The sequence below is a fragment of the Coturnix japonica genome, chromosome 11 (assembly GCF_001577835.2).
Source record: "Coturnix japonica isolate 7356 chromosome 11, Coturnix japonica 2.1, whole genome shotgun sequence".
NCBI lineage: Eukaryota > Metazoa > Chordata > Aves > Galliformes > Phasianidae > Coturnix > Coturnix japonica.
This window is the reverse complement of record NC_029526.1, coordinates 5,723,100-5,738,760: the sequence shown is the minus strand read 5'-3', so window position 1 is coordinate 5,738,760 and position 15,661 is coordinate 5,723,100. Positions and strand designations below refer to the sequence as shown.

Sequence of the window (15,661 nt, the reverse complement as noted above, 5' to 3'; positions counted from 1 at the left end):
GCAGTTACAAAATTAGCGACAGCCCTGTTCTTTTTCCTTTTTTTTTGTAAGCTTCCATGTCAAGGTGACCCTTCTTTAGCATGTCACCCCAAGTGCTGCTGTATGCATACTGAACCAGCGATCTCCCAGTAATTAACACCAGCACTTAATGAAGTCCAGCTGCTGCGATGGCAAACTGAAGGGATGCCAACCTTTGTAAAACCAGGACTTGGGCTACTCCAGTTACAGCAGCCTGAAAACCACAGCCGTCAGCTTCTCTTTACCTACTTCTCAAAGATAATTCTTACCAAATAAGACAAGTGTTCGAGATTAAGCATTTAATAACAAAGCTTATCTCTGAGCTAATATTTCAAGCTGGAAATGATATAAAGAGCTGGATCAACTTAAATGAATGCTGCTAAATTAATAAAAATCCCAAGCAGCAAATGAAAAGCTAAAATGAAAGTCTGAACTGTTTAATACATAAACCTTCAAAAACCCTAGAAGTGCAGTTCCAAGGGAAAATTGGAGACATTCTTCAGCAAAATATGCTCCTCTGAACTCATTCCCCAATTCAGTACAAGAAACTAACAGCCAACACTTTATTAAAATAACGCTCTCTGCAGTTGTTTCCTTATATGCAAAGTATGGTAGGGACACTAGGTGAAACTTTTTGGAGAATATTTGAAAGGGTTTGTGCTCTAACTCATACCACGCGTACTTCAAAAGGGCAGAAAGAACTCCTTTCACAGGCATCCTCTGCCTTGCCCTGATCCTTCATTTGCCTCCCTTAATACGTTATTCTTCTATGCAGAAGTACCAATTATAGTGGAAAATTTCTAAACTCCTCTCCGCAGAGAAACAAGAAAATAATTCAAACCTGTGGCACTTGCTGTCCTTCCCTCAGAACCCCACACTGGATATCCCATCTCACCCTCCTGCTCTACATACCCACAGAGGACTCCTCTTGGGTCCCAGGGACACCAGGCAATGATGTCACCAGGGCAGGACAAGCTGCTGCTCTGCCACAGCTGGGGGCCACCAGGTGAGCCAGGCTTGTCTGGAGAGGGCAGAACCACAGCAGATGATGTACTTCGTTTCCAAAACTGCTTACAGAGATAATGGCTTTGACTATGATAAACACTAAAAGGCCTTCTAAAAGGCACAAGGGAAAGGAACCGACTAATTTACTGTCATTTGAACTAATTTACACACAGGTAACACGTATCAATCTAGAAATCTATTCAGCACCAGGAAGTCAAGTTACTAAGCAGGGGTTAATCCAAAGCTCAAGTGCTGCAACCGGCCCGGTTTCTCCACCAGAGACCTAACGCTGCACAGGATCGGCAGTAAAAGTACATCCTTGATTATTCTGGATGTCCATGCCCCTGAGAATATAACTTAAAAACAAAATCATTAGCTTACACAATAATGGTCCTTGAAAAAAAAAATACTGCCTGTGCCGAGCACAGCTGATTTCCAAGCACAAATTCCTTTGTTTTCCTTAATGCTAGCTTTGGACCCAACTGATGACTCAAAAGGCGCTGTACTGAAGGAACTGCATGGCCTGGCAGCACTCCGCCTGTATCAACGCTTCACAGGCAGGAAGGCAGCACAAGGCAATGAGTCCAGGTCCAAACTTTGTTTCATTTACAGAAAACATTGTACGTATTACACCATTTATTTTCTTATTGTAAGCTTGATATTAAATTATCCAGACTTTCATAGGAACAGCCAAATTTTAATGATCAAAAAGCTCCTGCAGCTAGATTCCTCAAGGGCAAACGCTGGGAAAGGCACATGGTGGTTGTGAATGACATGGCACGAGGCTCACGGAGCTCTCACACAAGCTGGCCTCTGTGTACGAGTCAACCCTGCAGAAAGTCTGTTTCCAACAAAAGGCATCTGGTAACCATGATAATTCTGCCTTAAACCTGAACATTTTAGCTTTCTTAGCTCCCTCTTTTGTTTAGTTTTAGTTCTCAAGCTTACAGTTTTCTGCTCTGCCCCTTTTTTGAATGTTGTAACCGAGCATGACGAAAATCTACATCATCAATGCCACCAATTGTTAAACAGGTGAGAATTATGAGTTTCACTAGGAAGAGGTTCATACATATATTTTAAATTCATTTTTCCAGTCATTTCACAAGGCTGCTACCCTGTTCCTTCTGTAATGATAGAGCTCACAATGCGCTGGCATGGAAACTCAAGGGACTTGTCTTCCTGAAAGTAGAGCCTGCACTGCTAGATACAGATTCAGAGCTAGGTACTGAAACCTTCCTGCTTCCCAGCGCTGGGCATCCAGATCCAGCTGTGTGGCCTTCACTCACACTGTAGACCTTGGGTTCACTTTATCATGGTGGTTACTCAAATGCAAACAGGCAGCAGGACCTGTGTTCATAAAACTACAGATAATCTTGTCTTTTTTCCTGGAGGCCTCTTATTAAAATTGCTGTGTGCCAGCAGTGCAGTGCTAAAGCAAAAGGTAAACCTAAAAGGTGTACACCTAATTTCGGAAAAAAACTAAAATCTGTCATTATACAGCAATCAGGGAGAGGCACAGAAGTTCTAGATGGGATACCACTTTATGTTAAGATTTTATAAAGGAACACAACAGACATCTGAAAATAAAACTTTCTTCTACATGTGCATGAATACAAGAACATATACTTTCAGGTTATCTGTGGAAAGCACAATCTGCAGGCCTTCCAATGCTGCTGAAGTTACTCGGTACACCCTGGCACTGCTACACCCACACATCTGTACACGCACGGTGCATCAATGCACACACACTTGATGGCCGTGTAACTTCATGAACCTTGTGCACGACAAGCATGGCTTGAGCAGAATTGACTAACAGGGTTAGGGACGTCACGGGCACTACTGCAGAGCAGCCACCATGCCACACTGGCTTTAAGAACGACATTCAGGATTCTCATACTTCAAACTTCAAGCTCACCCCTAAAGCAGCCTCATTTTGCTCAGACAAGACATGGCTTTATTATATACAATTTCAGGATGAAATCAGGTTTTCCTCATTGAAACAAAGAGGAAAAGCGTGCTTCCTCAGCCTGTAGCATTAGCTTTCACGTTCCCCAGCCATTTACCAGCAGTTTGCACAAGCCCGTGGCCTCTGTGAGCGCTCAGCCCCCGGGATGCTGCTGCCCTGCTGCCACAGAGAGGGGCAGGGCTGGCTGCGGCTGCATCACTGCCTTTAGACAGAGGAATACTAATTGTCTTTTAAAAATCTCTATAGTATTTTGTCAATATTTTTTTATTACAGCAGAGCATGTATAAATATTTTATTGTAAACCAAGGGCCTAAAATAAACAGTTTAGTAAATAGTTATTACATTACAAGGAAAAACATCTGTGGCAACTGTTTTCCATGTAATTATTCTTGCTATTTTACATTAGCTCTCAATGTGAATTTCTTTGGCTCTAATGTTTCACTTGTTCTAAATCTTCCTCCTTGTTGCTATTATTAAAATCTTAAAAAGGTGCCAAATCTTAAATGAAGAAAAAAAATGATTCGCTAGAAATTATTCATATCACAGTGAGCCTCTACTAAACCTGGCAGGGGTGCAATATTTTCGGTGAAATTAACATAAAATATACAACTGCAAATTATCCAGGAAATAGCTATGTTCTTTACAGTGCGCATTTACATTTGGAAAAAAATGTTCTACTTATCTGTCTAGCACAAAGCCACAGCTCTTCCAAAGGCAGTTTTAAAGGGGCAGCGATGGCTCTGCACAGGGAGCGGTGTGACTGACAGCTGCTGGGGAAAGTGACCCCGGGTGATGGCTGGAGGTAACGGCCCACACTGGGCGCTCCTCAGAGCGACTGCTAACAACCAATATTAGATTTATTTCCCTTTCGGTAGGTTGGATGAATTTCCTCCGTTAGGCCCGAGTCCTTTCTGCTAAACACAAGAAAAACTGTATTGCCATGTAAAATGCAAATTTTGCTGTAAATATTTTATAAAATTGTTGCATACATCCCAAAAGCTATAGGTCTTAATTGAGAGCAGGCTATTTTTCCAGTCAATATATGGAAATGGAAAATGCTAATTCATGTTTTTCTACTTATGAAAAACCCTAGAGAATGGCAAAACCACAAATGCACTCACTTTAATATTATAAATATAATTTGGCTCCCTCTTTGCAGTCCCCGATGTCCTGGCTTTTATCTCCCAGTGGCTGCAGAGGAAGAATCACAGGATCACTTCTACATCCCTGAGCAGGAAGTCACCCTTGTGTGCTGCCAGCTTGGCAAAAGAGCAAGAGCACAAATGTGCAAACGCAAACAGGAACTGCACCAAGAAATTCCAGTGTTCCTACACAGGAAACAAGCCCCCAGCAACATCGAGCCAGCTCAGGGCGAGCAGCATGCACAGATATGGCTGCCCAGGGCCACCAGTGCCTGCAGCCACCAAGCCGCACTGAATCACAACCACTGCCCAGGGCCACCAGCACTGGGGTGTGCAGGCAGAGGAGGGGGCTGTCCCCACACTACCCTCCTGCCCCGGCTCTTTGGCTTCGTGCTCTCTCTGCAGAGCAAGGGGTGACATGGGCAATACAGCCTGGAAGCCACCTCCCATCTGTTGGTGTTAAATATGACCAAAACTGGTTTAGCCTGCTCCAACACACAGTTAAGTTTATCCATCCATTTGTTCACTCCCTCAGCAAGGAAAAGACTTTTTTCTGCTTTTTCCAGGAGAGAAATCATTAGGCAGTTGAAGTTAAAACTCTGAAAAGGTCATTGGTGCTGGCTTTGAAGACTGAAAATGACACTATTCCCCATTAGACTTTTAATCTCATGATAAGAGCTAAAGTTAACATGGCTATTTCATTTTCTACCAAGCAAGAGTAAACTCATTTCTCCTTTCTGTACCGGAATACTTAATGGCATCCTATCTTGATGAACAACATATCACAGTTAAACAAGAACAATGGAAATGCAGAATGCTTTGCAAGAGATTTTCTGAATTTTTAAATACTATTTGAAAAACAATATTACTGAAAAAAACCTTGAAATGCTGAAAAAAACCTTGAAATGCTGAAAAAAATCTTGAAATCTTGAAAAATCTTACCACATGCAGAACAAAATCCACTCAGGGAATCCCACCAAAGCCAAAGGACCTACTCATGGCTGTCCACACGGAGGTCCACACTGGCACTGGCAGTCGGTTACAGGCGATGACTCAATCTGTTCCCAGTTGGAGCTCTTCCTCCTACATCCCACTAAGCTTACTTGTGCAAATGTTCCTGAATTGTTCAAGCAATGCTAGTGAGCACCAGTGAGCCCCAGCATGCAAATAGGAGCTCTTTGTTTGAGCAAGAACTGCCACCCGGGCTCCCAGCGGATATGAAGATTAGGTATGTGAAAATCTTGCAGAAAAGTACCAGGGCAAAGATTTACAGGTGCACACTAGTTTCAAAGCCCAGCGTACAGCATTCGCTGTTATTACAGGCAGATGCATGGAAAAAATTTGATTCTCTTCATTCAAGACAGACTCTGATAACCAACTAGTAAAACTCAGACTGTAATTTCTTATTCAGTGTTCCACATGAGATGCATTTTGCTGAATTTAACATGTTTTGCTGTTAATGGATTTCACAGTGTGTTGCCATTTTTATACAGCTGCCCAAATAAAATGTTGTGTACAATGATGTGCTTTTACTGTATTGCTAGCCTGCAAATGGCAGCCACTTCCCCAGATTAAGCCTTAGGAAAATGGGGAACCTCTATGACTGGGCCATTTAGTGTCCATTCTTTGGGTCTCGAGAGTCCTTTACCAGTAATTCACATTCAAACAAGAATAAAGATGCAAGATAGATATAATTACACCTTGTACATTTATGGTCGACTGGTGTTTCCACTGAAAGGAAAAACAAACTCCAATATTTTCAGTCATTAAGAAGAAAAAAAAACATTAAGTCATAGTTGTAGAAGTAAGCAACCCACGCCTTTGTAGACAAATCTGGCCTTCCACGCTGTATGACAAATGTGTATCTGCTTTAAAATTGAACACCAGTGTTTAAATTGCAGGGACCACTTGTGCACAAAACACAAACCATGCACTAGTTAACAGTTTACAAGCAATGTCTGCACAGAGCTCCAGAACTGCTAACTTTCACCATCTTGAGCTGCTTAGCAATGAAGCATTTACAAGCAACTGGAAGTTACAGTTTCCAGACAGGCTGTTCAGAAAATACATAGCAAGTTTCCCCTTGTCCATCAACTCTATGTGGACACTTTGACACTCAAAGCTGAACACTTAGGAACAGAAATCTCTGAGAACCAAGGAGAACGACAGCACCAAGTGCCTCTTTCATGGGCACACAGATGTCAGATGCCCCAACAATCACATCCATGAAGGTTAACGCAATTAACACAACTATCAAAATAATGCTTGAGTTTCATTGTAAATACAAGGAGAACCTTTCTCTACTTTTAGTAACACTCCAATAACTTTTCCATAACCTCAGGTATTTTTGTAGCGTTGGATTTCTGCATGACTATGCAATTTTTTAAGACATGAAAGAAAAAGTTTAAAAGGCTGCGTTTAAACTTCACAGCATATCACTGTAATTATTGTAATTGCAGAAAAAGAGAGAGAAAAAAACTATAGATTGCTTTTTCAGTATAAGCTTTTAAATTTTCTTTGCTAAACTATATCAAAGGACATATAACTTGAAAAAGCCTGGCTTAAAATATCAGCTGTCTCCCACCAGGTTTTCAAACATGAAAGTATAAGGAAATACATGAGTATAAACTAATCTAGAAACTCAAATCTCAGAATGTAAATTTCCTGTTCCTTGGAAGCTCATTAATGATTGTAAAAGATTTTAGATGGGTAGAGTGGTTGTTTTGCTTTTTTTTTTCCTCTCACAAAATCTACATTTTAAGCATAAATACCGAACTAAAAGATCAAAAGTTAAATAAATCCTTAACTAGAAAATTAAAAACGGAGAAGTTGTTACTAGAGTACTTTCTTCCCTCAGCTTTTGCTATCTATATCCGGCCCAGCTTGAATCAGTTACCATTCATTCCATAAAGTTTCATCATTTAACTTTTGTTGCCAACATTTATTCCTGGATATAACTCACAGTCATGGGGTTTAGGAAATATTTGTCCACACAACAACGTGTAATAACTGATGTGTGCAAAACACCACAACAGAAGACAAGCCAACCGCGCCAGCTGATGGCTTTACTTTAAAACACCCAAACCCTACCTGGAGCAAAGCTTGAAACTGACGGATCTTTGCAGAAAGGCACAGAATGAATCTGCAAAGTTATAATGCTCCGTTAAAGAATTCTGTTACTTACAAAGGCCTAGAACGGTCAAAACTCACTAACAAACTGAACCAGGAGGAGTTCGTGACAAAAATGTGATATCTGAGCAAGCAAACACTTCTGGTGCCAACAACAAAGGCTGTTTGTGTAAAGGCTTTACCTGTGCTGGGAGCCTTAAAAAGCTGAACAAGGTAAAAGCATTTAAATAATGTACATGGGCTTCCTTCATGGGAGTAATTTGCAAGGACCCTCTGCATAGAAAAGTTTCCAATTACAAATGTAGGGAAAAAAAATAAAAAAGCCCATGTGAGTACCCAAAGAAGCAGGAGTGTACAGGGAGGCCTGTGTTCAATTTGACTTGTTTACCAGCTAGGAATAAAACAGAAATATCAGTTGTAATATCTTGTTCTAATACACCAGATTAAACCCTCCCCAAGGTTAGGGGCGCTGTTTAGTTTGAGCTGTAATTAAAGGCAATGGGCCAACTGTCTCTCTTTGAAGTCAACCAAGTAACAGGAGGAACAAATCTAGACCTTAATATACAGGCAAGCCATTTCAGTCCGATAACTGCAGAGTTAGGGTTCAGCATGTGTAAACCAGTACCCAACTCAAAACCAGGGGCTTTCATCATAATAAACAGAAGAAGAAAAAATAAACATTTTAGGTTCGGTGCTCAAAAATGCTCAATAAGAAACAAAGTATTTAGAAAACGAAATCCAGGATTTTGTTAGTAGAGAATGAATTTTCTGACAGTTTACTAATACGATTTGTATGGCAGATAAGGAAGAAGTGGGGGTAATACCTACTTGCTCCAGACAAGGTTGCAATTATTTGTTAGAAAGCTCCCACAAACAGATCCTAAGCACCTCAACCTTCAGACAGAGCTGATAGAGATGTTAACACCTGGAATTCACACTGGAAGAACTTCCTTAACTCATTGTTTCTATCAGGTCTGAAGTCCACACCTAGGAATGAGGGAGGGTTTGCTCCCCAGCCCCCAAGAAATATTCTGGTGTTTGTTGCTGGAAAGTAGGACACAGAGGGGTTCTGACCTCTCCACTGGGAAGCACTGGAGTCATTTTGCCATCTGCAGGGAGAACCAAAATCCCATATGGTGAGAACTTGCATTTTTTTTTCCACATTCAAGACTAGCAAAGAAGGGCTAAGAAATTTGTGAACTTGGAGAGACAAGGCCACACACACAAAACATCTGAGAAACAGGCAGGAAGCATCTCTGCAAACTATTAAATGCACAAGAACAGCAGTTTTTGAGGTTAATGGAATTGACAAAAATGAAGAACAAGTTACACATTTGGGACAAGCATGGCTACATAGGGCAGAGTCTACTGAAGAAGAGCATTTTTTGCCACACTGCCCAGCTGATATTGATAAGGCTGTGAACAGATCGAGGTGTTTGCTAATGATTACTCTGAAGAAAAATCACACTTAAAGCTCTGGCTGATTGCAGAAAAGGTGTTTTATCAACTGCTGCCTTTATGAATAAATATGAAACGACCAGGAAAATGTTTAAACAGGTGTAATCACAACTGCCTATGAAAATTGAATTTGGAGGCTGCAAGGAATCTTAACACAGTTAAGAAAGAATGAAAGCAATGTGAAACTGGGATCACAGCCGATTATGCGTGTATCATGCAAAACAGGAATGTTGTCATAGCAGCTATAAAAATGTCAGTGAAAACTGAACTACTATTACCAAGTTGTAAATGAAATGAAAAATGCAAAAGGAAAATGTGAATGAATACATTAAGGGAAACGCTATTTCATTCTTTGCAGATAAACAAGTGAAACAAAACACATTCTCATGAAATGGAGTAAATGTTATGAACAAATATGCATAGATAACAATTGCAGGAGGCCACAACTATACAGTGTGGCTGGATAAAATTATAGCAATTTTGGATAATGAATTTTCCAGGCTTTGGGAAGGCAGCGACAGTAAATACACAATTTATTAAACCAGTTTCAAAGTAAGAGACCAATTAAGTGCTGAATTATATTAGGGGCCGATTTGTTTGTACTAAAGAGAGCATCTCCCACCCGTTAACAATAGTAATTTGGCTTTCAGTGCAAATACACTGTTAAAATCCATAAGTTTTTTATTGGAACATTTCTAGCCTTTATGCACTACACTCCTTAGAATGTTATTTAAGTACCTGCACAAGCGCTTACAGCTCAAGGCAGTGAGCAGAACGAAGATGCCCTGGGCTCAAGGCTGGAGAAGGGACGGATGAGCCTGTTGGCAGCAGCACAGCCTTTGTCTGGGACCGGGCACAGTCCCAGCCCCAGCCCTGCTCTCAGCGCCCTGCAGGCTGCAGCCAGCCCAGGGCACGGGAGGGCTGTGCAGACTGCAGGCTGTGCTTGCCACTACAGTTCTTCTTCCCTAAAGCTGGTCGTTTGCAATAGCCAGCCCCTGCAACATGGAATTCTAGCACATACTGCTAATTAAAGCAAGTCCACGTAGGCTTGGATATTTAAGCAAGCACTGGGTAAATACATGAAGGCTGTACCTTCCGTTTCTGCATTAAAAGAGCAATTACTAGGAATATGCTTTACAAACATCAAAGTTAAAAAAATATTTTTGAGTTCCTAATGTGTCCATAATTAATTCACACATTCAGCTGTTGAGTCCAAAAATATGTTCCTGTTGATAATTTGCATCTGACGCTTCAAAAACAATCTGGCACATTACTACTTGCCTTAATGCCTGAAAACTACTACCAAGACGGTGCTTTGCAATGTCATCATCACAGCTACCACACAGATGCTTTAACTAACACGAGTGCTCTGCCTGAAGAGCTTCCCTCAAGAATCAAACAGTTCTGTCCCAGGACACAACATCATGACAGTATCTTAACAGTGATACCAAATAGCACCCTTAAACTTTAAATTGATTAGAATTCATGTGCTGCGTCAAACAAACACCACACCAAAAAGGGAATTTTACAAGAATTAACATCACCCTTCTCCCTCTATTGACTACATATACTCCATATAAATGGTATTTTATTGTGAGAAAGATTCTGAGAAGCATTAGCCTTCCCAGCTCCCAAACGAAGGAGGAGAGGGAACAAAGTGCTCCAAAGGATCAGACCCTACAGTTGGAAATGCATCACATCCTCATCAGGGATGCCCTGGGTCAATATTTCCTCAAGTATAATGCTGGAGCTGCAAAAACCATCCTTATGCACATACGTTTCATATGCACATGTGCTCAGAGTGTTCTGTGACAAGCAGGAGTTTAAAACACCCAAAATCAGCCCCAGTTTTCATTGAATAGTAGCATGTACATTTGAAACTCTGGTATGATCTGAATTATGAAAACAACAATTTCTTAAATCAGAAGGAAACTGTTTGCTTCAATTTTTAAACAGAAAACATAACTGTGCGTATCTTGGTCTATGTCTGGTTTTGAACACCACCTCAGCTCCTTCTCTGCTGGTTCCATCTTGCTTGGCATCACCTAATGATTACTGGAACATAAAATCAGCTTTCTCAATTGCTTCTTTCAAAAACATGTAGTTACTAGTGCTCTTAAGAGCAACAAGCCTACAAGTAACAAAATACGAAACCTGTATTTGGTGGGTTTTTTTAAATACCTGTATGCATCTGAAAAGAAGAAGAAAAAAAAAAAAAACCACAACAAAAAAACCAACTGTGGATGGATGTTATCCCTCTGCTTTGTGTTTAATTCTGGCAGAGCAACTCCAGAGCTTGAAACATGATCTCCAAGGGCAGGAAAGGTAATTTAGATACTTGCAGCCCTCCATTACACACAGTGTACAACACACGACAGCTTGGGGCAGCGCTCAGAAAATTCTCCCCGTCCCTCCAAACGCAGTTGTTTAACACGGCTGTCCCCATCACATCAAACAAGAAGATATTTATTTGGACAGCAGTCCAGGAACCAGACCCCAGAACAATTTCAGTGTGACTCCTGGAAGCTTTCCCTGCAGCACTCCCTCAGCTCCCAGGTGGCCCTCACAGAACACAGCAGGGCCTCCCGCTCTGCCTCGTACATAGCACAGCCCGCAGCCAGCCTGTACCCCCACCTCCATCCCCACCACCAGCCCCACTCCTGCCACCGCATCCACACCACCACGCTGACCCAGAGCACGCACATGTGCAGGGATGGGAGCACACCTAGACAGAGCAACTGAACCTAAAGGGTTGGGCAAACTGCGAGCAGCTCTCTGGAGCCCACAGATGCTTGGGCTCCTCTGCAGCATGGGGCAGGGGGATGCTGAAGTCATTCTGCTCTTAGAAAACGGCCAGAAATAATTAGTTTCTGTTCTCCAGCATTAACCGTGCTGCAGTTGAGTTTCTTGTGTGCGTTTGCCAGGAGACTTTTGCAGAGAAGGGGAGAAAGAAAGGTGACAAGAGTCATTCATCCTTTCTGATCATTAAATAGAAAACAACATCCTCTAATCACAACACAGAAGTACTGCTATGTCTACGGCCACTCCTCGTGCAGGGCAGAGCCTCAGCATGGATTTGAACACCTTGCTTCCTGACATCATGGCACCAACATGCTCAGAGAGTAATGAGCCTGAGGTTTTGTATGCAGCCTGAGACACAAGAATTATAGCACCCTGCCCAGCTGTGGGACCAGCACGCATGTAAACCCATCAGCAAAACATCAGGCCAGAGGGGCTTTTCCTCTGCCAGCTCCAGAGGAGCTGAGGGATGCAGGTGCTGGACCCTGCCCCTTGGCAAGCCTTGCCCACATGTACCGGGGCCTTAGCAGTGGCCTGGAGATAGGGAATTCCAGTTCCTCAGCTCCCAAAGCCACAGGAGAAAAGCTGCATTAACAGATTTCTGTGCTTCTGGCTGCTGCCATGGCTGCGCACCACCCCCCATAGAGCCCACGGCTGCATACGCCCATCTTCCTGCATCTAACAGAGACTGCATGCACATCAGAGGCAGGGGAAGGTGGGGAGATAAGGGGGAGAAGCTTTAAACATTGCCAGGTCAGCGCAACAGGAGGTAAGCAAGTACAGAGGCTGCAAGGAGTACTGAAAGTTTTTGATATACTCCCAAGTGGACTCCCCAGCGCCTGTAAATGTTTCAAAGGGGGATCCCCTCTCTGTGCACATGGACAAGTTTCAAAGGAGTCCCAATCAGTGCAATGTTTCAAAGACCTCTACTCTCTACAAATTCCACCCCGAGCCCCCTCCCTACCCACCCCCCCACCCCCCAGGCTGAAAGCATTTCTAAATAGATCCTATCCTGTCTAACTGTAGCTGAAGAGGTCTGTTCTGCTGCTTCCAGCCCTCCTACAGGCCCCAGTGTAAAATGAAACATAACATCCACCATTTACCTCCTCTGGGGATGGATCCAGCCCGCTCCTTCTCTAGGGACCCCGTGCAGGACCCAATATGCCTCTGTGTTTGTGCACAGGATATGAAGGGCCAGAGTGCAGAAGGGTAATTTTTCAAAGCAGTGTGTGGGAGTAGCACTGGAAATTCCCTGCATATTGCTTTGAAAAAAATAACCCCCTACCTCCATGAATTATGAGCAGGGCCTCTGATTCCAGCCTGAAGAGCTGAGAGGTGGAGGAGGGACTCACAGCCAACTGCACTGGAGGCACTCCCCACAACTACGATGTAAGAAATCACTGAAATCTTTAATCACATTATGGACATCGCTACTTAGGGGGCATCACGCCTACAGAGCGAGGATTCCTTTGTTGACAGTCATTTGAGCAGAATGAAACTGTAAGCAAGCGTTTAGGACATATGTCAACTATTGATTTTGTGTTTTGCAAAGTATGAGAAGAAAGTGCAGCTGAGAGGCCTCGGATTATCAAAGCCAAGTGTGTTTTTTTTTAACCTAAAACTACATGTCAAGGTTAACTTCATTGTCTTCACTCACTTCAGATTCAAATGAGATAAAAACCTCTCCCTGGAAATGCTTATCCTACTCAAACTCTTATCTTAGATTGGTATCAATCATTCATTTTCCCCAGACGGCACTTCAATGACTATATTAAAGCAGACACCTTAATTTCAGACAGAAACGAACAAGTTCATCGAGCTCCTTAGCAGACACAATCCAAGAGCAGGGTCCACCCACTCCCTGTGCACCTGAATGCTCAAGCCAGGATCGTGACACAAACAAATCCCAGGGTGTAGGTCTTGCACTGACAACAGTGATGTTAGTAACTGCTGTGACACAGTCCTACAGAACAGATGAATCATCTTTCTCTCACTGCCATCTGACAAAGCTTGGTCTAACACCAAGGAAACCTCTTCCACTCCGTATTGTACCATCAATAAGGCAGCCTGAGCGACAGCAAGGCACATGCTTGTCTCTCCTGCAGCCTGTGAAAGGAATTAAGACTCTCAGGCTTTGAACAAAGGCCACAGGAGCAAGCCCAGGAAGCAATCCATCACTCCACTGTTACTGACAGCACTACGCAAATTATCACCAATAATATGCACAGCATTTATTGGTAGAGAAACCATGACTCCTAACCTCACCTCCAAATGCAGCATTCCTCAGTAAAGAGCAAATGCCAAAAGGAGACTCACCAACAGCACGTTTTTGCAGGCAGCACCATGTCCCAAAGAGGGACCCAAGCACCTGTGAACAGGCTGAGCTGCCCCACAGCAGGAGGAAGAGAGTTCCTCACCAGAGGTTTCTATACTTCCCTCTTCCCCAAATGCCACCATAAGAAGTGATGACTTCATGAACGTTCTCAGCCCACCTCTCAGTAAAAAGATACAAAGACATTATCCCTAAGAGGAAAGATCAGTTGTTCTTACCATACTCTGGCATTTACAGTGTCCTAGGTATGTGGAACTGAGACCATGTATGTCAATGCTTTTATATAGGCTTTTTCCAAACACGTATTAGAACTTATGCACAGCTTCAAGGAAACAGCAAGTACAGTTTTCACAAACTACAGCACCACACTTTGCTCAGCCTCTGACTTACAGCAGTGTTGCTTTTCAATAGCTCTGTAATCCTGAAACTTCTAATGACATATATATCGTCATGCATTATTCCAGACAGCACCAATTTGGAAATAGAAATAGATAAACTTCACACATCAATCACTGTAAAGAAATTACTTCTTTCCAGAAGGAGAAAGAATTCTTCTATCAAATCAAGCAGAACCTTAATTCAATATTTCATGAGCTATGAATTTAAAGATGAGTGATCATTTACTGTATCACAACTTGGAAGCAATAAGCTTGCCTACAACTCCTTTCTTTCAGGCTTCTACTAAAAAATTCTAGGGGGGAGCTGTATGAAATCACTGTGGTCCAATTAACAAGGATCTCACTCTTCAAGCTTGCAAACAAGAGATTACATTAACACCTGCTACAAAAGCAAACATTTTTAGATATCTTCATCTTAACCTGCTTGACATTGGCTTGAAACTCCTGCCTGGCTCTAGAATGAAAATTATTCTGACTGACACGTATATTTTTCAGGTGGGGGCGGGGGGGTGAATACTCTGTCAGTCTGCATTTCTCTCTCTCTCTCTGGTATTTATGCATAATTCAAATCAAAGATAATAGGAGTTACACATACGCATTGATGGGAGAATGAAAATGTAAAACTATTGAAGGAAAACCACTATGCTTATGGGAGATAAATGCTGCACGTGAACATATGAGACACACAAAGTGTGCTGTAGGGTCTACGAAGGATCTCATACAACATATACCTACAGTGGCATGTGTAAGGAACTCCTTTGCGGTCTATGCATCAAAGTAAACTGACCTCTTGGGCCAACACATATATTCCTAACATCTGTACAGCCAGGAAAAACACTTCTTTGCATTCATCAGAAAAGAAATCATCCAGCTACAGCTGAAATACAACCCATCACATGTCTCTTCTGACAGGACAGCAACAGAGGCAGCAGGCACTGCTTTTTAAACCACTTCTATATCTGAAAAGTTGAACTTTTTGAAGTCCAGAATTGTTGGAAAGAGAAAAAATACCACTGAAATAACTCTGTAAGCGTTTTGTTTTGACAACGTTCTTCAGGAATTCACCACATTTAGCTGGGAAAATGCTAGCAGTTAAATCTATTCAATGTCATGACATAGAAAATTGAAACATAATTGCTTCTAAGTGGTTGACAACTGGCAAGTACTTTTTACATGGATAGAGAGAAATTTGCGCTATCAAATGGAAGATACTGTCAAAAGTTTGATTTTAATATAAATGAAAATGCTAGACAAGGACTCAAAAGGATAAGGAAAAAAGCTCAGCAGTAACACTTTTACAACCACATATTTAAAAAGCTTTGAAGTGAAGAATCATTACATCAAAATCATTTTCCTTGAAAGATAAAAAAAATAATAATAATAATAAATTACAGCATGAATATTAACAAGTTAT

At 42.0% G+C, this 15,661-nt stretch overlaps 1 protein-coding gene across 4 annotated transcripts in view; it reads right to left on the bottom strand.

Annotated features, from left to right (window-relative positions):
• Window positions 1–15,661, bottom strand: part of ZNF423 (zinc finger protein 423) — a 192,950-nt gene that overhangs the window by 61,739 nt on the left and 115,550 nt on the right. The gene's annotated exons all lie outside the window — the stretch shown is intronic.